The 25,394-nt window shown below is 40.7% G+C and overlaps 1 long non-coding RNA gene across 1 annotated transcript; it reads right to left on the bottom strand.

The window, feature by feature from the left end:
* Positions 1-1,602: 1,602 nt before the first annotated feature.
* Positions 1,603-25,169, bottom strand: LOC141983764 (uncharacterized). The gene is made up of 4 exons (XR_012638502.1): positions 25,150-25,169; positions 24,069-24,138; positions 22,508-22,728; positions 1,603-2,802 (listed from the first exon to the last, which is right to left on the bottom strand). It is a non-coding gene; the product is annotated as an uncharacterized LOC141983764 (long non-coding RNA).
* Between the last annotated feature and the right edge of the window lie 225 nt (positions 25,170-25,394).

Genomic DNA, 25,394 nt, shown 5'->3' with positions numbered 1-25,394 from the left:
TGGATGAGTTGACCTGGGACATCAAGGGAGTCCCATGAACATAGTGCATCATGGAACATACTGTCTCCAGCCCAAATAGGACTCAGCAGACAGAAATTCTGATTTTTGCTCAGCTCTTCTTTCAACAAAGGGCTGGATTCTGACAAGCTTATTCAGCATGAGTGGCACTTTATTTCCTAAGTAGTCCCACTACAACCAATGAGACTACTTATGCAGTAAGGAATTAATCTGTATGAGTAAGGTGTCAGAATCCGGCCCAAAGATTTTTTGGCCTATTATGCCAGTCTTCGTTTAAACAACTTGTGTAGTTAAGGTGTCACTCAGTGCTGGTAAGGGCAGCATAGGTGGACTGTTTCTGAATCTACTCCTAACTGATCCCGATTGTGCCTTTGTATTACGAAGGTCTCAGAACAAGTAATCTTACACATTGTGGGTCGAATTGTAACTTTGCTCCAGGAAGAGTACTTGGAGTGGCTGTGCAGTGGCCAAGAAGAGGTGGCCTGGGGCATTCTGCTTCCACAGGGCAGAATACTTAAAGTTTAGGGAGTGCCTAGGGACATAAGTTGTATAGTAGTCCTTGACTGGCTGCAGAAACTGCTGCAGAAATAGTAATACATGATCATGTAATATATGACTCTACTATAGTGCATATGCATGAGGGGGTAGAGTTAAGGTTGCATGAGCAACCTTTAGATTCTGCATTTCTCTAATTTTGGTGCTTCACTTAGCAACCCTAATGTTCCTTTTTTTAAAAGTGGAATCTATATACAATGCCTAGGTGCTAGAGTAACAGATGTTTTAGAAAGCTGATAAATGTTTAAGAATTGCCCAACTACTTTTTTCCTTCTCTCATAAAAAGGAGTGTTTAGCTGTTTAAGTTATTTAACCAGTTTACTTCTGCAAAATATGCCTAGTACATTGGGCAAGTTACCCCCATTCTGTGCTGCTGAGTAAGTTTACTATGCCTAATACTGTACAGTATATATACTGACATTCCATTGATTTCAAAGGATTGTCTCTTGTAATTCAAAAACACAAGTAGAAAATTAGTCTATCAACCAAAGATCGACTTAATAAACTGAGATCATACATGCCACATTTCTGCCCAAATCACATGTATTCACCTGTCATATTTTAAAACTCTGAAAGATAGCATTCCTAATGGGAATTATATTCATATAGTAATGAACAGCTAATGCAAGGACATACTGATTTATTTCCAGTAGAACGACTTTTCTGGCACGTAGGAAGAAGGATTACTATAATGAATGTGACTATTCTTATACTGTACATGTTGAAGCATGTTAAAGTGCTTCACTTGCATAAGCCTCATAAAATAAAGCAGGAATTACAAAAGCTAACATTGGTCAACTGAATGAGAGTTTAAAAGGAAGTATAAACAGGATGTGCTGATTAAATCCAAATAACAAAAGATACTGTTTTCTTAGGTTGTTAAGAGTGGAATGCAATGTAAGCACAGTAGATTGGGTTATTTAATATTATACAGACAAAGTTCTAATAAAAATCTGGCAAAATATAGATATATAAAAATGCCCTTTTACAAAGTTTCATTTGTTTTTTATGACCTTCCAAGCCACCCTCTCTATAAAATATTAACTTGTAAATGGTTAAAGGAGCTACAGAATCTTCCCAAATGATCAATTAACACCTTCCCCTCCCTCCCTCTGATTGTAATTCAGCTGTATTTCTTTTATATAGTCTTTAGGCCAGAGTCTCAGCTGGTATAATTGTACAAATAGGAATATGGCCTTATATAAATCTTGCCCCCTACCTTTAAAATATAATTAATTCCTCTCTCTCGCTCTCCCTCTCCAGAATTCTGGTTTCTGCTTCTTTCCATGCTAATCATCAAATCTAATGACCTTTTAATAAAAGCAATTAACAGACCAACCGTCTTTTTTTTTTTTTTCTGTTCTGTGCTTGGTGACAGTAATAGTGTAGCGGCATGTGCTGTTTTTCCTGTTGTCAGGGGAGAGTGTGAATGGGCCTGCATTGCTGCACTGGGCCGTTGCCAGGTGTCAAATGATTGTGTGTTCCAGACGCTAACACAAAGTAATCTACAAACATAAATAATCACACCATTTTGTTACTGCTAAAATAGATAGCTGGAGCCACCACTATAGTTATACTTTAGTATTTATTATTTTCATTGCAGTTTAAAAACACCCTGGCTTTCAGACAGCCATTTCCCCTTTTCTCTAGTGGCATGCCAGGGAGCACCTAAATGTCACAGAACGTAACTATGACACATCGACCGTCACAGTTGGTGTCAGAATAGAAGAGACCCCCTGTCCCTCCTGAACTGACCACAGGAAAGGGGGCGTAAATTGCCATTGGCACCTCTCTATGTCAAATGGGCAATCAAATGGTGAACTGCATGCCCCCTTGCCTGCTGTTGGTCCCTGAAAGGAAGTTCAGCCACCTGAAGCTGAAATGCAGTGTACTGAAGGCAGGTAGTTTATCAGCAGCGTTAAGAAAGCTAATGTTTTCTCAAACTAGATCCTGTGCATGAGTGGATGTAGCCATCCAGACCCAGGTCAATGAAAGCCAGCTATAATTTGGCAATTTGATACCTGAGAAGTACTGGGTCCTCTTTCAAAGGCCTAAGACTCTTAGTTGTTTGCCATTTGCCCGCAGTCAAACACCACAGCCAGTACTTTTTATCTTGATTGAAGTGGAATCTCAGTAGTTTTCCCCCATACTGTCCTGTGATTACTGTGGTAAATACTCACTAAAAACTTACACCTCTCTGTGAGATCTTGGAGGAAGCTGGCCCATTATCTAAAACAAATGTAAGAATGAATTTTAATCAAATGAATGGTCTTAACAAAATTAGTTTGACTCTAGCATTGTTCAGCATATACAACGTGTTCAATTTATACTATAAACAGAAAAATGGATGTTTAGTCATCTCTTAATAAATTTTGACCTGAATGGACAAGAAAATATCATGCTTGCAGTGAGGTTGTAGCTCCCAAGATATTAGAGAGACAAGGTGGGTGAGATAATATCTTTTATTGGGCCAACTTCTGCTGGTGAAAGAGACAAGCTTTTACGCTTACACAGAGCCCTTCTTCAGGCCACCCTGTCTCTCTGAGAAAATATTAGATACTTTACTGCATAAAATGATTTTTGGGTTCAGAAACATACCACTGTAATTTTCAAAACTTTTTGAAGAAAATAGAATAAGGTAAACCTTATTACTTATCAAAGTTCAACAAGAAATCCCTACCTAATAAGATTCCTGTGTGCAAAAGGGACAACTATAATCTTCTATAAGTTTAGAAAAATTGAGAAATTTGTAACTAGCAAAAAGACTAAATATCTTTTAAAGAAAAAATCCCTCTCTCTCAATTAAAAGATTATTTAATAAACTACTTGCCTTTTGTATATGAGTATGATAAATACATACATTTTCCAACAAAAGCACTGTGCATATTGTCAGTGGAGAAGATGAAAAATATTATTCAAAATATCCATCTCTTGGAATATGTAAGCACCAAAAAATTTGCGAGTAAGAGAGAGAACTACTGTACATTCGGAATTCATATAATCAGTCTAGACTAAATATTTTAGAAATCCATACTCAAATTTACATTTAACAAAAATTCCCCCTAGGTTTAGCATATTTAGTGAATTTCCTTTCTCGGATAGCAATGGTGCACAAAGTTGGAAAGTCAATTCAAAAGGTACACACTATACCAGATTTTCCAAGCTTACAGGAAATTAATCAAGCTCTAAGATTACTGTACTCTCCTCACTGGCCTGCATGACACCCCTAGCGCCCCCCCCTTTACAGTGTTTACAAAATGAAACCGCTAGAACCTTCCTCGTAGTCCATCATGTTGACCCCATCATCCATTGTCCCCTTGGAACACTTCCAATGACTCTCCCTTCTCCACTACTCAGCGTTTCTGGCAATCATCTTCAAACCATACATATTGTCCCATCTACTTAGTCTATTTTTGTGTTGAATCCCCTTTTGTTACCACCCCTAATTATGCCAGCCTTCCTACTGGATGTGACTGCTTCTCCCACAACTACCTCCATGCTTTCTCTTACCCCATTCCCTCTGCATGGATCAAGCGTCTAAAGTGGCTTTTCACAATTTAAATCCCTAATTAAGACCCACTTTTTCAGTCATGCCTACAAGAAACTAGCTGATTAAGGTATCTAAATAGTTATTTCAGTTATTTATCCTATGAGTTGACTGTTCATTGTGATAAGGAAGGAAATGGAGGGTTTGGGGTATAACGTGACTGGAACTACAGCTGAAAATGCTGGTGTGTGGAGAACGGAAGGTGATGATGGTGGCGGGAGGGCAATCTAGTGTATTTTACTTTTAAAAAAGCAATAAGGCAATCAAAGTTAACATTGGTAAGAAATATACCTATACTCTCCTGGTCTGTGTTGCCAACCCCTCTATGAGCCATTGCAGATGTCCAGGACCTTACAGGTTGTCTTCCCAGTGGAGGAGAAATCACTAACACAGACTCTGAGTGTACACGACATTTAACTCACTTTATTCTCTCTCTTTCTCTCTCTCTCTCTCTCTCTCTGTCTCTCTCACACACACACACACACACACACACACACACACACACGAATAAAATGATCAAACTGCAGGCAAATCAATCTTCCAGGATTCTCAGCCCAAAGCCCAGTTCCCAGTGAACAACTCTGCCTCAAGAACTGACTGCTTCTTGCATAGCTATTTGTCTCCCATACTTGCCTCTGCAAATGAAATCTTGGCATAGTTCAGAACAAAACCCCGTCTTCCTAAGAGTCAAAACTTGCTCACATATTAAGAAAAAGAACTTGGATGACTATGTGCAACAGTAACAGCTGCTACCACCTGCCATAACAGTACACTAGGATTCCATCTTACAAGTTTTCTTGTATTCAAAATGGCCACTATGTGCCATTATTTTTGATGGGTCTAACTCAGGCAAGTTGGTCATCATTCCCTACACCTGTACGTGTGGAAGTGAGGCTGCCCCAGTAAGATGGCTACCAACACCTACTGTTATCAGTGAGACTGAAGTCAATATGCCCTCGGGGGAGATGACTGCCACTCTATAGTTATTGCTCTAGCAAGGGCACTATGAGAAGACAGGGGAATGTGATGAGCAGAAGAGAGGACGAAGAGGTCAAGTGGGCCGCTGATGGAATGCAAGGGAATGTCAGGAGAGCAGCAGGAGACTGAGGCTGTGCAGGGCAATGGGGGTCAGGGAGAGGTGCATGTAGGTGCAGGGAGGAGAACTGAGGAATGTAAGAAATAGAGAGAGAGAGGTAAAGAGAGATAGAAGAGACTTAGGCGAGATGCTGAGAATACCGATAATGAAGGAGAGAGAAAGGAATAGAATGCAGTTCTCCCAGTCCAGAGGTTAGGACAGACGTGAAGTCCACTTTGAAGAAGCCAACAGGGATGCCCACAGTTATTCAAGTGCATTTAAAGTTGAATTTTGAATCTTAAATGCCCATATAAACATTGGGGGCAAGAGGCTTCTCAATAAAGGCTTGGAAACCAGAAGACAATTTTTAAAAATAAATAAAAGCTCATTATTTTGAAAGTAACCTTATAATTCCAGAGAGCCTGACTCATGATTTTTGAGTGTTTGGGGTTGGCCATCAGGTTCTGTGACAGCTCTACCACCCTAAACCATTCTCTCCCTCTTTCTCACAAGGCTTCCTTGTTCCAGTTCCACCTGTGCTGGCCACAAAAGTCTTTCAAAATAATTTTATCTCAAACACAAAATCTTGATAGCAAAAGTCTTTCCTCCCAATGTTCTCCTGGGTGTTCCATCCATCTTTCGCTGCCTGGGAAGGGGACCCCAGGTCATCTATTTCCCTCACAGTGTTAGAAGTCCACTGGCAAACAGTCCAGTCCAGTCCGTCCTCCCACACTTTCCACTCACAATAGGAACAGGGAGTTTTTTGTACTGTCCCCTCATTCCCAAGGGTTGTCTTAATTGGTTGGATGATTGATTGGGAAAGAGGAGAACCTTTCCCCACCCTACAATACAAGGCTTCTGGCCCTTAAAGAAACAGTAATCCCTTCTCACCAACACTAAGTCTTCTCACAGGACCACTTCGTCTCCCCCAACATGCGCCCCTGCTGTCCCCAGGGTCTTCATTCAGCTGAGGCTAGTTGGAATGGGGTGGCCTGGACCCCATCGCCCACCTCCATCTCAGTTACTCTTAGCCAGTATACACTGTTAAAGACTTTGTTCACTTTTGCTTATATGTTGTGTTTCTGTCCACAAAGCCCATTCTCTGTCTTTGCCTTTTTAGACTGTATGCCTTTTGGGGCAGGGACTATGTCTTTTGTGCAGCTCCATGAAGGACATTTATCAAAGGTGGCAAGAAGTCACCAATTCCCCTTGCAAGGTTCCCCCAAACAGTGGCAGGAGCTTATTACCCAACTAAATCATATCCTTAAGCTACAGGAAATTTCAGATGTACTACTACACAAAAGACTACCCTATAAGAGCAGAATAATAGTACAGACATGCAAAAGAGAAAGAAAAGGCCAGGAGGAAGATGATCTAGAGCAGTGCTTCTCAAGCCATCTGATGTGGGGGACCGGCAATTTTTTTTCCAATGTGCGCGCAGACCGGCAGCTGGTGGCTCGCGGACCGGCACTGGTCAGCGGACCACCACTTTGAGTAGCACTGGTCCAGAGGATGGAGGATCTGGAGATATTCAGAGATAAAGGTAAAAAATACATTTTTTCTGGGCCAGATTATGATACCCGTACTCATATTGAAAAGCACTTTACTCCACAAGTAGCCTTCTTGACTTTGCAGAGTAAAGTAGTATTCAATGTGAGTAAGCACATCAGAATTTGGCTCTTTGAAAGAACAGAGTAAGAAGGACTTCATTCAGGCCTGGGGAGGAGGGGAGCTTATCCCCTTATCCTTGACACTCAGGAGTTCCTAAAAGAGGTGCTTTCCCTCCTCCCTTCCTTTCCTTTCCCCTCCTCAAATGGATTCTCTCTCCTTGACAGGAGTGGGACTCAATAAAAAGGACAACAAGGAAAAACTGGCTTAAACTCGTGTTTTACACAAATAGTCAGAAAACAATATTGTATTTTAGAACTCCAAATGCAAAAGGAGAAGAATGACAGATTAGGTTCTGGCCATCTTTCATCCTGACATTTCCCTCATGTTCTCATATGGTGCTTTGTTGGCAAGGGAGGGGCAGGGAAATAGAGCCATATTCCAGCCCAGAGAGTTAATTGAACTGAGTTTTTAAGTCAGTGATGTGCCTGGAGCCCTGGCTGTTTAATGAAATGTTCTGTTTTCAAGTGGTCAAGACATATGAAAAAGATACTCAAATGCCTGGCACATTGACCCCATTTCTAACTCTGTAAACATACATTACTAAACCCTTTGAAGCCAAAATTAATTTGGCAGTTTTATATCTGAGAAGCACTGGATCCAAAAGTCTGAGGACATGATATACCCCTAAGGTTTAGATAAGTAATTATCCAGTGTGGTTTTCTATCAAAACTAGAGCCAGACTGCTTTGCAAACAAAATGGACTTAGCCCTAACATGGAAGAGGCAGATATTACTATTACCTCAACAGAGCACCACAGACTGAATTTTGCCTATCAGCCTAACAGAGGGCTAAGCCACAATATCATATTAAGCAATCTTATCTCCATATTTCTCTGAAGTTCGCGGTCTCTTTCTACTGTAATTTGTATAGCAGATGAGCCATAACTACTTAGATTTTCATGCTATGACCGGAAGTAGCATTTTTATTATTATCTGAATAATGACACACTGGCTGTCACTGCACAAAATGTAGAAGACAGCCCCTGCACCAGAATGCTTACAATATAAGACACTGATCCAATGGAAAGCCCATTGAAGTCAGTGAGTCTTTCCATTGACTTCAACTGACTTTGAATCAGGCCCTAAGTTACAGAGTTAGAACAGTAAACAGATCAGACAAACAGTACACTTGCTCATGGTCAAAGGGGTGCAAATTATTTTTAATGGGGAGTACGAGGGGTAAGAGGTTTTATTGTAAACCCCCCTCCCCCATTTCTTTGCTGGAATTATTGTGGAAAGGCCTCATGAAAGAAGTGTGTTTTTAATAAGAGATTGAATGAGTAAGGGGTTTCTGTTTAGTGCTCAAAGAACAATTGGTGTTCCAGATAAAATGGATAGCATGGAAGGCAGTCTGAAAAGGAGAATGATACATAGAGGTCATTTCAATAGGCAGCTTGGGAAGAGCACAGTTAGTTGGGAGAGAAAGAAGGAAAACATGAGCAGAGATGAAGACAGTGTTGAAATTGTGCATAGCCTAAAAGATGAGAACAAAAACTTTGAATTTGATGCAGAAGACAAGGGGAAACCACAGGAATATGAAATGGGGGGGAGAGGAAGATGGTTTTAGCAGCAGTATTTGGGTGGACTGGAAGGGAGAAAAGTAAGTAACAGCAAAGCCAAGGAAGTTCAAGTTATTGCGCTGAGGGCGGGCCAACAGACAGAAAAAGACTGCAGTGTGAATAGAGGGGAAAGAACACATTTTGGAGACATAAGCGCGGGAACTATGGGTGCGGGGCCTGCTACAGCTCCCCCAGGGCTTCAGCTACTGCCCCATGCGCCCAGGGCTCCGGTTACCGCCTGTGTGTCCGGGGTCCTGGCTGCCACCTCGTGCCCAAGGCTTTGCTCCCAGCCTCAGCGATGTGGGTGGGGACAGGGGTAAGAGGCCTGGCTTTCAGAACCCCCACTATTAAAAATGTTCCAGCGTCATTGTTTGGAGATGTTGTAGAGGAACAGGCAATAGGATTTGGTATCAGCCTATATCTGGGGGCGGGGGGAGTGGGAAGTTGTGTCCCCCAGTGGTCTGTACTGGGACCAGTGCTGTTCAACATATTCATAAATGATCTTGAAAAACGGGGAAACAGTGAGGTGGCAAAATTTTCAGATGATACAAAATTACTCAAGATTGCAGTCTGCTTTGGACTTAACTAAGAGTTACAAAGGAATCTCACAAAACTGGGTGACTGAGCAACAAAATGGCAGATGAAATTCAATAAATGCAAAGTAATGCACATTGGAAAACATAATCCCAACTATATCTACAAAGAGATCTTGAGTCATTGTGGATACTTCTCTGAAAAGATTCACTCAATGTGCAGTGGCAATCAAAAAAACCTAACAGACTGTTAGAACCATTAAGAAAGGGATACTTCACAAGACAGAAAATATCATATTGCCTCTATATAAATCCATGTTGTGGCTGTACCTAGTATACTGCCTGCAGTTCTGAACACCCCATCTCAAAAAAAAAAGATATTAGAATTGGAAAAGGTACAGAGAAGGGCAATAAAAAATTATTACGTGTATGGAACAACTTTGTAAGAGGAGACATTAAAAAAACTGGGATTTTTGAGCTTGGAAAAGAGATGATTAAAAGGGGATATGATAGAAGTCTATAAAATCTTGAATAGTGTACAGAAAGTGAATACGGAAGTGTTATTTTCTCCTTCACATAACACAAGAACCAGGGTCACCCAATGAAATCAATAGGCAGCAGGTTTAAAACAAACAAAAGGAAGTACTTCTTCACACAATGCATATTCAACCTGTGGAACTCATTGGCAGTGGATGTTGTGAAGGCCAAAACTATAAAAGCGTTAAAAAATAGGTAGATAAATTCATGTAGGATAGGTCCATCAATGGCTATTCTCCAGGATGGTCAAGGATGCAACCCCATGCTGTGAGTGTCCCTAGCTTCTGTTTGCCATTGGACAACAGGAGATGGATCACTTGATGGTTGCCTGTTCTGCTCATTTTCTCTGAAGCATCTGGCATGGGCCACTGTCAGAAGACAGGATACTGGACTACAGGGAACCACTGATTTGACCCAGTATGGCTGTTCATATGTGCCTGAGTGATGGGGAGGGTGTGAGAACTTTTACAGTGATGAAGAAGGGAGGGAGAGGGGAAAGTTTTAAATAAATAGAAGTTAGTTGGGGTAGGGTAGGGGTTGAGTTCAGTAGGGGAGAGTTATATCTGAGAATCATTTGTATAGAGCCAAATGAGTTTCAGAGAGCTCCCCTTGGGTGAATGTGTATACAGGAAAAAGGAACAGTCCAAAGTGAGAGCCCAGTGGAATGCCAACAGAGAGGGAAAGAAGAGAGATGGAGTCAATGCAGAAATGTTTGAGTTCTGAAAGACTCTGGAGGAGTCGGAATGAAGAAGACAATGTCAAGAGTTTGAGGATAAAGAAGAGACCCGCTGATTAAGGGAGGAGAAAATAATTGATCACGTTGGTAAAAGGAGTTTTAGTGATGCAGAGGGGTAGAAACTTGATTTAAGGGGATCCATGGGTAAGACAGAGTTAAGAATTAGAAGCAATGGAACTGGACCATGTGATCAATGAAGTTAGTGCCTGTGGGGAACAAGGTAATGCTTATGTGAGATATTTGGCAGAGCTGAAGCACGGAGAAGATTTTAAATGAGAGAAATCTTGAATTTTCTCCAAAGCCACTCAGCAGTGTAAAGAGGGACATTTCCTTTTGTATTCAGTATTGTGTCAAATGTGTTGCATTGATTCAATAGATGTGAATTGTGTCATTTCTAGTAAACTTCAGATTATTAGTTTGTATTCAGTATGAGCTCAACTGCGTTATGTAAAGCTAAGTTATATGTAGCTAGGGAATAGAACTGCCTGTCATTTATAAATAGAGCCAATAAATAATGCCACTTTTAGTCACTGGTTTCATACGTAGTGCTATGAGCATATCTTTTTTTAAGAAGCTACATATCAAGGCACGACATATGAAATGTTTCAGTTGTGACATATACGTAAGCCAATGTAATACAATGAGGCATATTATAAATATGCACATTCTTGCTATTCTTTACAACTTATGTAAAACATAAGTAAATGTCTCAAACATTTCTATTATATTAAATAGGCCTAAGTGAAAATTATAACTTCCATCCCATAGAAATTCAGATATTTCAATATTTCTTTTCACCTGGGTTCAGAACAAAAAAATTTTTTAAATAATAGATTTGGAAATGGCAAAACTCTTCATTTTGTCTTGTTCAACTGGTCCAAAACATTTCATTTCAACATTAAAATGAATCACCCTATATTGTTACATTGCCTGATGGGAGTTGTATTTTGAGAGTATGATGCTTCCATTCTATTTTATGGTCTGGAATCCCTGGCTGGACTACATCGGCATGATGCAATACAGTCAACCCTCTGACTAAGCTGACTGGTACATCATGGGAATCATATGACTGTGTGCATCCTGGGAGATGCAGTCTGCCCAGGGAGCCCCGTCGAGAGGTGAAAATGAGGGCACCAGGCAGGAGAATTATAACTCCTAACAGGCAATGCAGCACCATAGGGAGATGCAGTTTAATGTTGAACTGACTCAAAACTTAATATTTTAGGGTCAGGTCTTGCAGAAAATTTTGACTTAAAAAAACACTATATTTTCTGTTGAAAAAATCATTTTGATGGAAAATTCTCAACTAGTTCTAATTTGAAATTTCATATTATATACTGGAAATGACAGTTATTGGAATAATAAGCTATGAAAATAACTAAAGTTAACACTCAGTGGGGAACTTTGAATAAATGAAAGCTGTTGGAATGTTATTCCATTGGTAACAGTGATAAAATAATGTTACTGCTCTTGCTTAGGGTGAGATAAATGCAAAGATCCATATTTAAGAGGCTTCAATAAGAAAATTTTATATTATATATCTATATTATCTATTTCTATATCTGTATCTAGCTATCTATATATATGGGGCAACATCCTCAGCTGGCATAAATCAGTGTAAATCTATACATTTAAATGGAACTCCAGCAGTTTACACCAGTTGAGGATCTGGCCCATTAAATGGGTGTCAGGACTGCTGTATGTAACATTTCTATTTTGTTAACATTTTATTCATATTTATTTTATTCTCTAGTTCTATGTCATACCTAGAGAGGGGTGGGGAATTAGTAACAATTTATCTAGACCAGCAAAACACAAATACATGAAACGATTTTTTATGAAAACTCTTTAAAACAGAAGGAAGTGGAAATAAAGCTATTCATTTTCCCTCTGCTGAAAGCTATGCAAAAAAAGAAAAAATCATACGGCAGTGAAGATTTATTCTTGCTGCGTAATAAGGTAACAGTTAAGAAGGCTTAATGTGAACTAACTAATTGCTTGGTTTAGAAAAGAATTATGCTTGATAATGCAACTAGTACTGAATACAGTGTCAAAACCATTCAGATGAGTTTTGTTTAATTCATGTACTATTCAATATATACTCTGTACTAGACTGAAGGTATGTTGATAACATTTTTGCACTGATGTTAAACCAGTGTTTCATTAACACAGACGCAACACAACAACAAATCTTATCTACCTTTTTCCATCAAAGTCTGATGCATATCTTATGCAAGTATGGTACTAAAAGCTATAGGCCTGCTTCGTGGCCCTGCTCCAAATCTAACCTGTCCCACGGCAGCAAACTAACCACTGTCTGGCAGGTGCCCCTCCCTCAGTGCCAACCTGAGGAAAGCCTCAGTGCTGACTCTATACGTTGGCCAGAGGAGAACAGCACTGTGCACGCAGGTGTGTGTCTTAAAGCGGCAGGATGCCATGTTTAGTTTGATCCTTTATGCGATTACTGTTATAGGCCACTCTTATACAAGGTGTTGCAAAGCTGTTTTGTAAAACTGAAGGCACAGCTTTTTTTTTTTTAATTGCTCAGATTGATTTAAGACCTTTTATGAGCCATTACCTCAGAAAGATTTAAGTGTGGTTCTGGGAAATGAGTGAAAAGAGACTCATTTGTAATCTTTTAGAGCTGCAGGTGAAACTTCCATTAAATAGAAGGATTCATTAAAGTTCAAAATGTGAGGATGGCTCACTAAAACATAACTTGTTAAACTAGTAGATTAGCCTTTATACTGGTAAATCAGTGTCCAAGAAAAACCTGAGCAATCTTTTACTTTCTATTAATAAATGGCATAGTTCATCTCAAAAGTTCCTACTTGGTTACATATTGTACTGAATGTAGCTGCTTGATACTGTATTCATGGAAATCATGTGTTAGTCCAGACTCAAGTCAGGAAACACCTTAAATATCGTACATTTTTTCATTAAGGTTTGTTTTCCATATACTTTAGGTGGGGAGTAGAACATTCAAACAAGGAACGAATCTGTTTTCTATTGTTTTACACAGTATAATCTTATAACATTTGTAGCTGCAGTATAATCTCATGTAATCAATTTATGTACACCACTATGAGCTAGATTCTCCTCACCACCAAATTTTGCCCAATATAGGGGAAAGGAGGAAGGATAAGGCAGCTTCTCATAGCCAGCCCCAACCCAAGTGTAACTTAATGCTCATGTCAGATACACACTAAAGGGATGAATTAAGGCTGCCCAGAAAACCATAGTTCTGGCATTTCCTAACGCTTGACTGTTTTACTTTGTAACCTTAACATTCTTTTAACATTTTAAATGTAGCTCCTAGCTTTATTTTTAAAAACAAAGTGAAGCAATAAAAATCCAATGACCTGTTGCATGGGTCATCAGGAGCATTGGAAGCTAGGACTTTTAGATCCACAGCACATACTCCTTTAGCTCAAGCAGAAGTAACTGGCAGCAGTAGGCTATTATCTTCTGAGGATTAGCCACTAGAGCAGGGATCGGCAACCTTTGGCACGTGGCCCGCCAGGGTAAGCCCCCTGGAGGGCCAGGCTGGTTTGTTTACCTGCCGCGTCCTCATGTTTGGCTGATCGCAGCTCCCACTGGCCGCGGTTCGCCGCTCCAGGCCAAAGAGGGCTGCAGAAAGCAGCAGCCAGCACATCCCTCGGCCCGTGCTGCTTCCTGTAGCCCTCATTGGCCTGGAGCAGCGAACCGTGGCCAGTGGGAGCTGCGATCGGCCAAACCTGCAGACGCAGCAGGTAAACAAACAGGCCCGGCCTGCCAGGAGGCTTACCCTGACGGGCCACATGCCAAAGATTGCTGATCCCTGTACTAGAGGGAAATGACACAGATGCTTTGTTAGATGACAGAGGAATGTTGGAAATCAAGAATCTTGAAGACTCTTTGGCTCTTTTCTTGACTCTGGAAGGGAGTGGGAATTACAGGCAGAACAGCCAAGCATAGGGATATGGCATATCCATTCTGAAAGACTGCTTGACTAAGTGAATCAGACTTGGGTGTGCCATATTAGAGATCTATGGCCAGATTCTAGGCCCTACTGTAATGAGGGCAGATTGGGCCCCCACAAGAATATTCCCCAGAATATGGGCTTCATGCACCAGTGCTTCCTCTCGTATAGTCCCCAGTATAACAGCATGTCAGAGAAGGGAGCGGGAGCGGGCAGAGTGCTCCACCCTCCAGTAATTCTAGGATGCAGTGAAGCCAATAGGTAGCCATGTAAAAAGACTGGCGTAAGGTTGCTTTTACTTACACTTGGGGTTCATCAGCCCAAGACCAGCTCAAACTGGGAGGTCATGGTTTAAAGTCATCTTTATCATATATCCCGGATGCACCTCCTGAGAGGTTTAGAACAGAATCTGGTCCCTTGTTGGCATGGTACTCAGTGCACCTTCCCCAAGTGGATAAAGCAGATTGACACAGGAGGGGAAGCTCTCTCCTGAGCACTCAGTGAGATGAGGGTCTTAGCAGAAACCTTGAAAGTTGCCATGAAATGTAATTGTCTTCCTCTAGCCAGCTATGCTTAGAATCGAAAGTGTTAGGCAACCTTAACTATCATCATTATTTCACTCCAGAATTGTATAAAGTAATTCATGCCATATGTTACTTCTACATGCAGAAATTTAACAGAATGCCTCGAGACAATCATCTCAACAGACACAAATAAGACAGCAGTAGGATCTTAAATATTGCAAACAAATTGTTGTTTCTTTCTAGTCTTGTCTTGATTTTGACACCTCAAACAATCAAAATGCCACTAAAATCTGAGATGGTGGCAATGGAAGATGCTGACTTTTTCATGTGGAAAAAAAATGGCAGCCTTTGGCTAAATGTAAAAACAAATTAACCTTCCCCCAACCACCACCAAGACTATGCACAGAATATTATCTCTACAGTGACACTGATGTGCATAGTATTTTACAAGGAGACGGGTGGGGGGGGGGTGGAGTGGGGAGGGGGAAAGAGGGTCTGTGATCTTACAATTTAAGGACCAGATCCTGCAGAGCCTTACCCATGAATAGCCCTGTTAAAGTCAGGCTCAAGAGACACTTGAATTGATTGTAAGATTTAAGCATAAGATAATTTAGACACAACAAGCATGGGGAGAAGATTAATATTAATGAAGTGAAGTACTTCGGTAAATCAGCTGCCTTTTTAAAATATATATATCTATTATATAATTTCTCCTTCCAGTGCATTGGGCATATAAACTAATTACACAGTGATAAGAGAAAACAACATTCATGTGAGATAGAGTTTAATTAACGCTGGGCCAGATTTTGCAATTCCCCATGGTGTTTTTCCATTTATTTCAATGGGGGTTTGAATTAAATCTATAAGAGTTGCCAGAATAAGGACCGCATGTTTAGGCTTATTATTTTCAAAGGTATTACCATACAGGCATTGTACTGTTGGGATGAACTGACAAGCATTATTTTGTTTCATGGTACTATGATTGGGCTCTTAACTCATGCACTCATTTTATTTTCTAAAATCTCACATCTGCCATATGATCATGTTGTTAAAGGATTATCAGAATTATTCTCAAATAAATGTTGGGCGCCTAATCCTCCATTCACTGCACAGCCAAAATTGTAACTGAACTCAGTTGGTAGTTTGGAGATACGTGGGATGAGAGCTTGGGCCTTTTATGGTTTTAGATATTTTAAAATTAAAAGCCATAGTGGTATATTTTAAGTCTAAAAAAATATCTTTTCCCAGTTCAAAGCAGCAGAATCTCAGGACCTGTTTTCATTCCTGGGGTATCCATCTCAGACAGATTTCATTCCTGTTATTTGCTAATTATTTTTAATAGAACTATCAGTCTCCAAATAATTTGTAGCAGCATCCAAAATTTGCAAATCTGTTCACAAAATGTTGCAGTTTCTACTCCTGAGGGCATTCTGTGCCAAAAAATTAAAAATTGTGCACACAATATTTTAAAATTCGGCAAGTTTTATTTGTCAGTAAATAAATGTGGAGGCTCCAGAATGGCACTCGGGAGCACAGGTCACTGGCTGCACAAAGGTGGGAGATCACTCTGCAGCCTCCCCATCCCTCACTGCAGGGAAGCAAAGAAATCTTCGGGGGACATGAATTCTGCACACACACACACTGGTGCAGAATTCCCCCAGGAGTAAGTTTGTGGCAATTTTCTGTCTGTACTGCAGAGCACAGAAATATTTCAAAGTGACCAGGATCTGAAGTTTCTTGTTAAAGCTTTTGAGGTGAAGTTGGCTTACAAAAGCTATTTTTCCAGAGATTGAGACTCGTTGGCAGATACAATGAGCGCTAGCACTAGCACAATGTTAACGAAAAATATATTTCCTTACCGATTGCAAGGAAACAATGCATATTTATCCATTAACTGTTATGTTTCCACAATAAGAACAAAGAACAAGAGGGAGATTTTCAAAGGTACAGAGGGCAGTTGGGTACCCAACTCCTACTGAAAATAATTCAACTACACAGGATTTTAAATATTTAAGGGGGAAAATCACAAAGTAAATGTATGTTAAAAAGTATCCATGTCCTCTCTCTTATGGTTCCATAAATATCAGATTATTATATTGCCAGACTTCAAATTGTATCATATTTATCATATTTCTAAATTCATATTTCTGTCATAATTGTACCAAGGAACATGGGACTTAAATGTAGTTTGTCACATAGATAAAATGGAGCCCTATGCAATCTGTCAAAGAAACATGTGAAATGGTTGGAATGGATTTGACTGCTGTGCATGGCAAGTAAGAATGCTAGTAAACCTAACAATTACAGAAAGAGGCAGTTAACCATTTTACCATTTAAGATTACTTTTGGAAAACGTTGATGTCCCTGATGCAATTTAACATATTTTAAAAATGTTTTCAGCACCTGAATATTCAAAATGACTCTGTTGGCCCAGCAACTCATGCAAAAATGTGTAGGTCAAAGAAGAGGGACACAGTGAATCAGACGGTTAGCCCACTGCATAAACATATAAAGCACAACGTTATACAAAGAGCAGATTGGACCAAGTCTACACAGATTGGACCAAGTCTATACCAAGTCTATTGGACCAAGTCTAAACAGTCAAACAATGGACCAGATCTTCAGCTGGGGTCCATGGAGTTGCTGTGATTTACCCCAAATGAGGATTTAGCCCAGTTAATGGACAATGTTTGACTCAGCCCAAGATGTTTGTCATTAGATGGTGAGGGGAAGGGAGGAAGTAAAGAATACATGATCATATTATTTCAATGTAGGTTTAAAATATTTAGTTAATATGTTATTGATCTGTATGAAATGAAATCAGAAGGAAAATAAAGAGATGAAGGTGAGAAAGGAGAAAGTGGAGTAAGGAGACGAGATACCAAATAAGGACCCTACCGGACTAGAGGATGAGGACCTAGTATAAAATGTATTCAGAAAGGAGCTTATATAACATGAAAATATCCTGAAGTATCTCTCAGGACTGGGAGAGCAAGTCTCAGGTACTCCTTTTCATAGACAGGGAGATTATATCTTTTGTCTCCCTCTGCACACTTTTACATCATAGGCTGGGTGGTACATGATCAGCCTCATGAAGGCCCAGGAGGCAGTCTAACAGAAGGGGTAATGTGGGAGCTTGGTGTTTGAGATGCGGATGCAGATGACTGTCCATCATCCTGGCAGAACCACATGATGTACAATAGTGATGACTGTGGGTGTAGCTGCATCTCCAGCAGGTTGGATTCTGGTCCCAGTTCAGCAAAGTACTTAAGCCTGGGGTTAACTGGCTGCATAATGACTGCCTTACTCACACTGAATGCGACCTTGACTCTGTGACTTGTTCCACTGAAGTTAATAAGGCAACTCATGGAGTAAGGGGCTATGAACCAGATTAAAGGGATTGTAACATGGCCCATATAGAATGATACTTCATTTTGAAAACCCAGGCCAGTTTATGATTTTGTATTCTTAAAATTGGAGAGGGAAAAATGCTGGATTTTGCTCTGTGTGTAAAAGAAAAAGGATTTGATTTAGGGACTGTGAGTGAATAAAAGCTACCTTGGTAATTGACCCTGGTCTATGCTTCTGACATCGCTGCAGATAAGTAAAAAAGTACAAAGAGATATCCAAATTAGAATGTGATAATGATGCGTGCAGTACAGAGATTAGATTAGAATGTGAGACTGTTACTCTCGTGAAGTATACAAATGTCAGGTACATGTGACTGGAAGGATTACAGAACCTCGGTACATTATGGTAATTAATGAAGAGGGAGGAAAACAATGAAAAGAACATTGCAGACTATACCAATAGAAATCACAAGAAATGTGCTTGTGTCCCTTGAAACAACCCGAAGACTATAGCGACTGGGGCTCCATCTACACTGCACACCACCTGTGGTGGTGTAGGGTACATGCCACAGTCAAAAGGGAGCCTTTCTCCCCTGTTTCCCTTCTGCCAGAGTCTTTCACTGAGGCTGGGAAAGGCTCCAGCAGCAAAGAGGCCCTATACTGCTAAAAATAGCAGTGTAGACGGGGGTGATGGGGAGACACTGCTTGGGAGTGTAGAGAGCTGTGCAGGGTCAGTGTGTCTTCACTTGCCTAAGCAGAGTCTGCACTGCTATTTATCCCTCTGTTGGGGCCGGGGAGGTGCTGTGTATGTACTGTACATGCCCCTATAAGAAGTGAGCAGTATAGACATTCCTTAGAGAAAAGAAGGAGATGAGTAATTACAGCACGCAGCCAGGATAATATATTAACAGCCACAGAAGAGGTGAAATGTTGTAGGGATGGGGGGTCTATTGTTTAAAAAGCGTCAAAGAAAACTGCCAGAATGAGGAATGATTTATTTCTCTAAGTGTGAAGATGCATCAGAATCATGCCAGAAGAGATTCTCTTTTATTTATATGAAACGATACAGAGCAAAAGACTACCATACTGTGGTGGCAGATGGAATGCTGGACTAACCTCATTCTAAAAATAACAATAGCTAGTTCTACTTAGCACTTTTCATCATTAGATCTCAAAGCTCTTTACAAAAGAAGTATTATTATACTCATTTTACAGATAGGGAAACTAAGGCAAAGAGATACAGTGACTTGTCCAAGATCACCCAGCCAGCAAAGGGCAGAACCTGGAACAGAAACCAGGCCTCAGGACAGTGCCCTAGCCACTAGAATATTAACAGATACTATTAACTCTCTGGGAAACATGGGAAGGTGGACTGTAGAGGAACTATAACACTGTATGTAAAAAGGAATAATCCCAGAAACTACGAAACAGAAACAGACCTCTCAGCTTAATTTCAGTGCAGAAGTTACTCGCAGTGTCAGGCAGATACACATCAGGGGAGCACCTCGGTATTTGTAATGATTTTATAAAAGGAAAATACTGTGAATGCAGAAGGGCAGAGGCAAGTCACTCCAATAAAGCATTTTAAGTCACACAAAGAGTTGATGGGGTAACTGTCTCGGTCAGGACATCATTTACTAGAATTGGGAAGCCATGTTTGACAAGATGAGTGTCCTCCACAGCAAGCTGGTCTTGAATTCTACACCAAGGCCCTTGATTTTTTGTGGCAGCTGCGCCCTTTTGAGTGTTTCAGGCTGTATGAAGATTGAAGTAAACACCTCTGCATCAGTTTACATTCTGTTTATGTTTGGCAGGTTTTCTTCACAGTGACAGGAGTAGGAATGTAATTTTGAATGAGAGCTTAGATGGTAGACATAAATACTCAGCAAGTGGTGGATTCCACAGCAAGTTCAGCATTCATGGACTCACAGAATATATAGGACCCTAGCATGTGATAAAGCACCAGGTAACGGTGCAGACTGGCAGTTGCTCCAATTTTCATGATCTGAGAAAAGATCCGCGAATCTTCAGCACAGTGCTTAACAATGGAATAAAAATTACTGGGCTATATCAATGCAGTGATGGTGAAAAGTTTTTTCTGTCCCCTGTACTATAGACAGTGAACGACTCACAGGGTTACTTTTAGAATGAAACAAGTAAACTAGTATTTTACTGTAGTTAATCTGTCAAGATAAGAGAAGCATTCTGTGTTTTTGAAGAAAATAAGATAAGTGTTTTGACTCTACACCCATTGAAGTTAGAGAGAAAACTTCAATGGGAGCAAGACTGGGCTCTGCAGTAAGCCACAAAGATGAGTATCCGAGATAGTTCATATGGACATTTTCCAGGGTAACTGTATATGTATTCACACACACACACACACACACACACACATTGTCTTTCCCTCCCACCAACACCCCCCCCCCCAGAAAAGTAGAATCAGACCCCAGCTCAAAATTAATTTATCTGAAATAACAAGAGCCTGTTGATGTGCTTTCAGCCTTCACTTTTTAACATGATGGTGACAGGACTGGAAAGTGAAACTCAGGCAGCTGGCTCACTGACTCAATTTCTGAGTTTGTAAACACGCATGAGGAAACACTAAAAGCCAAATTAATTTGGCAGGTTTATCTCTAAAGAGCCCCAGTACAAAGAGTTTGAGGACATGATATACCCTTTAATTTGTAGAGAAGTACTTGTTCTCAGGCTAGGGATACAGCCGGATCACAACATTCATATACATGTTTTCTACAGCTGAGTCTGTTTTTATTAGGAAATAAGAGAATTTCAAAAGTGGCCTAGAGCAGTGGAAATAAGGGAGAACTATACAGTAGTAAACAAGTACAAGAATTAAAGGTGCAGGACTTAGCGCAGAAGTGACAGAAGACCTAAGGGTATGTCTAGTTTGCAATCACAGGGTGTGATTTCAGCTCAGGTAGGCCTACCTGAGCTAGCTGTAACTGAGATAGTTCAGGTCCAGGAAGCTGCAACAGCACAGGTTTCAGCGTGGGGCAGGTCACACTGAAGCCCATGCTGCCGCACCTTCACTGCTCCAGTACCCAATTTAGCGAGACTAAAGCTAGCCCAGGTATATCTTCTCCAGATGGAATCCTGTCCCAGGACTGCAGAATAGATATACCATTAGTGTCCAGTCAGTTCTATGCTAAGTCCTGCATATTTAATTCGTGTATCTGTTTACTACTGTATGGGGCAAAGCAACCTTCTGAGATGAGAATAAATAGAACTATTCTCCTTGGGAGAGTCATGGGGCCGTACTTCATTTACCCTGTTTACAAAATTTCCATAACGACTACAGTGGGAGTCTCACAAGAGTAGTGAAGCTTGTATAGGGCTCTTACTCTTAATGGAAGATAGTTATGTACATCAGTAAGAAAATGGTCCCATATAGTATGCTAGGTCAACATGTGCAGGATCAAATGGATCAATGGAGCAAACTGTTCATCTTAACTCAAAATCAGAGAAGCTTGCCTGTACTCCGTTTCACGAGTAGGAGGTGGAGAGGGGCAATCACCTTTTATCCTGTGTGAATTTTGTTTTTCTTCAGTTAAAAGCTTCCACCCATTGTGACAGTGAAGATGACCTTCCAAATATAAACTGATGTACTACAACCTTTGAGTCTTCAGACAAATAGTCGTAATTTATATACATATTTAAATTAAGCAGAAAACCCACATTTACTTACAGCGCTATGAAAATGATGTCTTTAGTTTTATGAAAATAGTATCTCTTTTTCCTTTAGTTTGGGAGATACTGTGCTTGTGATCATAAGAATTAAGATAATTTGTGGACAATATCCTGCAAACTAGATTGCCTAATTGTCTACAGAAAAAAATGTTTTCACACTGAAATATTTTCTTTCCGATAATGCATTTGGTAAGTAGCTGCCCTTATTATATAATGTTTTCAGAAACTTCAACAGAAAAACTAGAAGCTAGTCTTCTATGGATCTGTTTATCATCATCTTACTAAGATATCCTACTTATGGGGAAAATGGATCATGAAACTTTGAAACTTCTGGTTTACACGTATTGCCTGCAAGCAACATATAAATAGCACAAAAGTGATTGAACACTAAGGGTATGTCTATGTTGCCTATATTGTCTAGTGCAGGGGTTCTCAGACTTTTGTACTGGTGACCCCTTTCACACAGCAAGCCTCTGAGTGTGGCCCCCCCTTATACATTAAAAACACTTTTTTATATATTTAACACTATTATAAATGCTGGAGGCAAAGCGGCGATGGGTGACAGCTTGCAACGCCCCATGTAATCACCTCACAACCCCTTGCGGGGTCCCAACCCCCAGTTTGAGAACCCCTGGACTAGAGGGTGTGATTTCAGCTCAAGCAGACACCCGAGCTAGAGTATATATATTTGTGAAGGGTCTGGTAGTGATTCCTTATCCATAATACAGGATACTCACAGCAGGATGTACTCAGGTACTAAGAGAGTTCCAACGCTGTCAGTAGCAAAACGCTTTCTTAATTCAGGGCCGGGCTGTGGCACATCCCTTCATAAGAGCACAAGCACAGGAAAGTTGAGCTGTTCAGAAATTTTGTGTTCAAAAAATTTTCAATGGAAAATTGGGCCTTTGACTGAATTAATTTTTGTGTGTGTTAGCTTCCAGCAGAAAAATTCAATCTCCTGTCAAAGAAAACAAAAATGCCGAAAAAGAAGGGGTTTGAGCCAACAATTGAAACTTTGGATTTGAAAATGTTAAAGTATTTTATTTTAATATCTTTGATTGAAACTAAATGTTTCAAACATGCCTGAATCTAGCAGTTACCTTCAACTCATTTAACATTTAAACCACACCCTCATAAGCCACCCCTGTGCCCAATGGAAGTTGTAGGTCAGTGCCCCATTCTCCCTATGAGCCGGACTCCCCAGACAGACTATATCTCCCATGAGGACTATATCTCCCATGATGAACCACAATGGGTCAATAAGAGGAGAAGCTGTGGTGTACCAAGGGATATGTAGCTGGATCAGGGAGCATAGCTCACAGGAGAGAATGGATATGTGAGGCACCCTAAAACTCTTGCAAGTCACCCTGGAAGTGCAGGCAGGCAAAGTGATCTGGCTCAAAATATTTTCTTTCCATTTTCCCCAGTGAAAGTTTTCAGTGAGAAGTCAGAATTTTCCACAGGGGAGAAAAAAAACCAGCACTGTTTTCCTACTAGCTCTATAGAAACCGCACAAAAAGCTTTTGCACCTTGTGCAGGGGCTGCTGAAAGTGTGGCTGGGAGCAGATCCTGCAATTTATCAGTGCTCCTTCAGATACTAGCTGCCAGAAAGGGACAGGAGAGAGCTGGGCTTCCTCCAAACAGTCCTGTGATAAGAAGCTGTGAGAAAGGATGCAGGTGCCTGACCATGACCCCTCCAAATGCACTGGCCAGGCACAGAGGACCTAATCCAAAATTCATTGATGTCCATGTGCTTTGGATCAGGCCCAGAGTGAGCTGCATGATGCACCCCTCCCCAAGGATAGGGCAGTGCTATACTGGTATGTGGCAACCTGGAGTCAGAAGTCTAGTCCCTCTGCACCATCTACACCATTTCTGAGATACAAACTAGCCTTAACTGTCAGTGTATTCCAAGCTAGTTTGTGGTGAGACATGTTTCTTACCTTTCAGATTATCACAACGTTGGCTGGGGAAAAAAGGGTGATTTTCCTTTGTTAACTTTTGTGAACATAAAATCAGATATTTTGCAAAAACTGTAAAAGTCCTTATTTAGTCTTTCACTCCATTAAAAAAAAAGTGGTTATCTTGGCCTAAAATAGGGCAGTTGGGTGTCAGATATCAGACTTTGCCTCTGCAGCACAGTAAGTATTTTTACAATATTTAATTTACCTCCACCTGCAGTCATTACATTGCTTTAAATGAGAGGCCATTGTAATAGTCCTTCTGGGAATACAATTAAAAGGTCTGAGGTGAAACAAACTTTTCAAACTCTAGGAAACAAGCCACTCTTTCATTTACCTGCAAATTAGCAATTTTTCACACTTCTTGACCCTGAAAGCATGCATTAGTATTACAGTGGAGAATGAACCTACCAAAAAAAAAAAAAAGCAGAAAATTAAATCTTGGAAATGAGGAATTCTAATAACTAAAAGGTTTGGGAAACCACAAATCTTCTAAAATGTTGTGTAAAGTTTAACATTTAGAACCAGATCACTGCATTAAGTTTTCACTAAGGGCATGAACTTTTCCTATGTGTGGCAAGCCCTGACCTGATCGGCAACTGTGGGCCTGATTCAAAGCCCATGAAAGTGTTCTTTTTATAGATTTCCTTGTACTTTGGATCTGGCACTATGAAAAGGAGAGTGAGACTGATTTGAGCTATCTCTGCGGTCAGGATCCTGGCAAGGAGAGTCAAGACCAATGGTCAGAGCAGGGTCAAACCTGAGGCTGAGAGTAGCAGAGAAGTTCATAGTCAGTTCCAGGCTCATGTCAATACTAAGGATCAGAGTCCAAATCAGGTTTCAGGGCCCAGCTCAGCAGACAAGATCTAAATCAAGCCAAGGTCAAAGCCACACATTTAAGAGCAGGAGTAGTCATAGCAGCCACAGAAGATCTGCACTGTTACTTGGACTGGAATGCCCCTTGGGTTTATATAGGGCAGGGAGCCAATCAGGAGCCAGGAGGCTGCTGCCTGTCAGGCCCCTTGAGGCAGGACTCCCTGTGATCTGTATCCACGGCAGGCGGTAAGTAGTGGAGTGTGAGTTTGTTACAGCTGCTACTGGGTGCTAACATTGAGGCATTTGCTGTCTGGCAGATCTGTAGGTCCAAGTCTGAGACTACCTGGGCCTTACATTCCACAACTGAATGGCAGGGCATATGGCAATTTGCTGCAGGGCTTTTGCTGCCTGTGCCCGTTACCTGTTTGGGGGTGTATGGCCAGTCATTATTGGTGGAGGGGCCTTGGAACTTGATCCATCCTTGCAGTTCACTGGAGTGGATTTTTCCTCTTTTTAGAAGATGGTTGAAGTAACATCTTTTCAGAAATGGCTTTTTCTTAATTTGAGACTTCGGTTGGGTGAATGTATGTGGCAGAACTTACTTTGTAAGTGGATGAGAAAGACCTGGTTGGGTTTGATCTCTGCCAACATTTGGCAACAGCATACTTTGCTCAATAGGCACCGTGTGAGGCCCAGCTCCTGCAAAGACATATGCACACGCTTATCTTTAAGCAGATGAGTAGTCCTATCAATTTCAGTATGCCTGGCAGGATCAGGGACTACTAGCAATTTAGGTATTTTACAGCTTCAAAAGACAGTGGGGGAGATGCTTCACCATTCCTAAACC

The sequence above is a fragment of the Natator depressus genome, chromosome 1 (genome assembly GCF_965152275.1).
Source record: "Natator depressus isolate rNatDep1 chromosome 1, rNatDep2.hap1, whole genome shotgun sequence".
Classification (NCBI taxonomy): domain Eukaryota; kingdom Metazoa; phylum Chordata; order Testudines; family Cheloniidae; genus Natator; species Natator depressus.
Note: the sequence above shows the minus strand (reverse complement) of the source record. Positions and strands in the feature narration are given on the sequence as shown.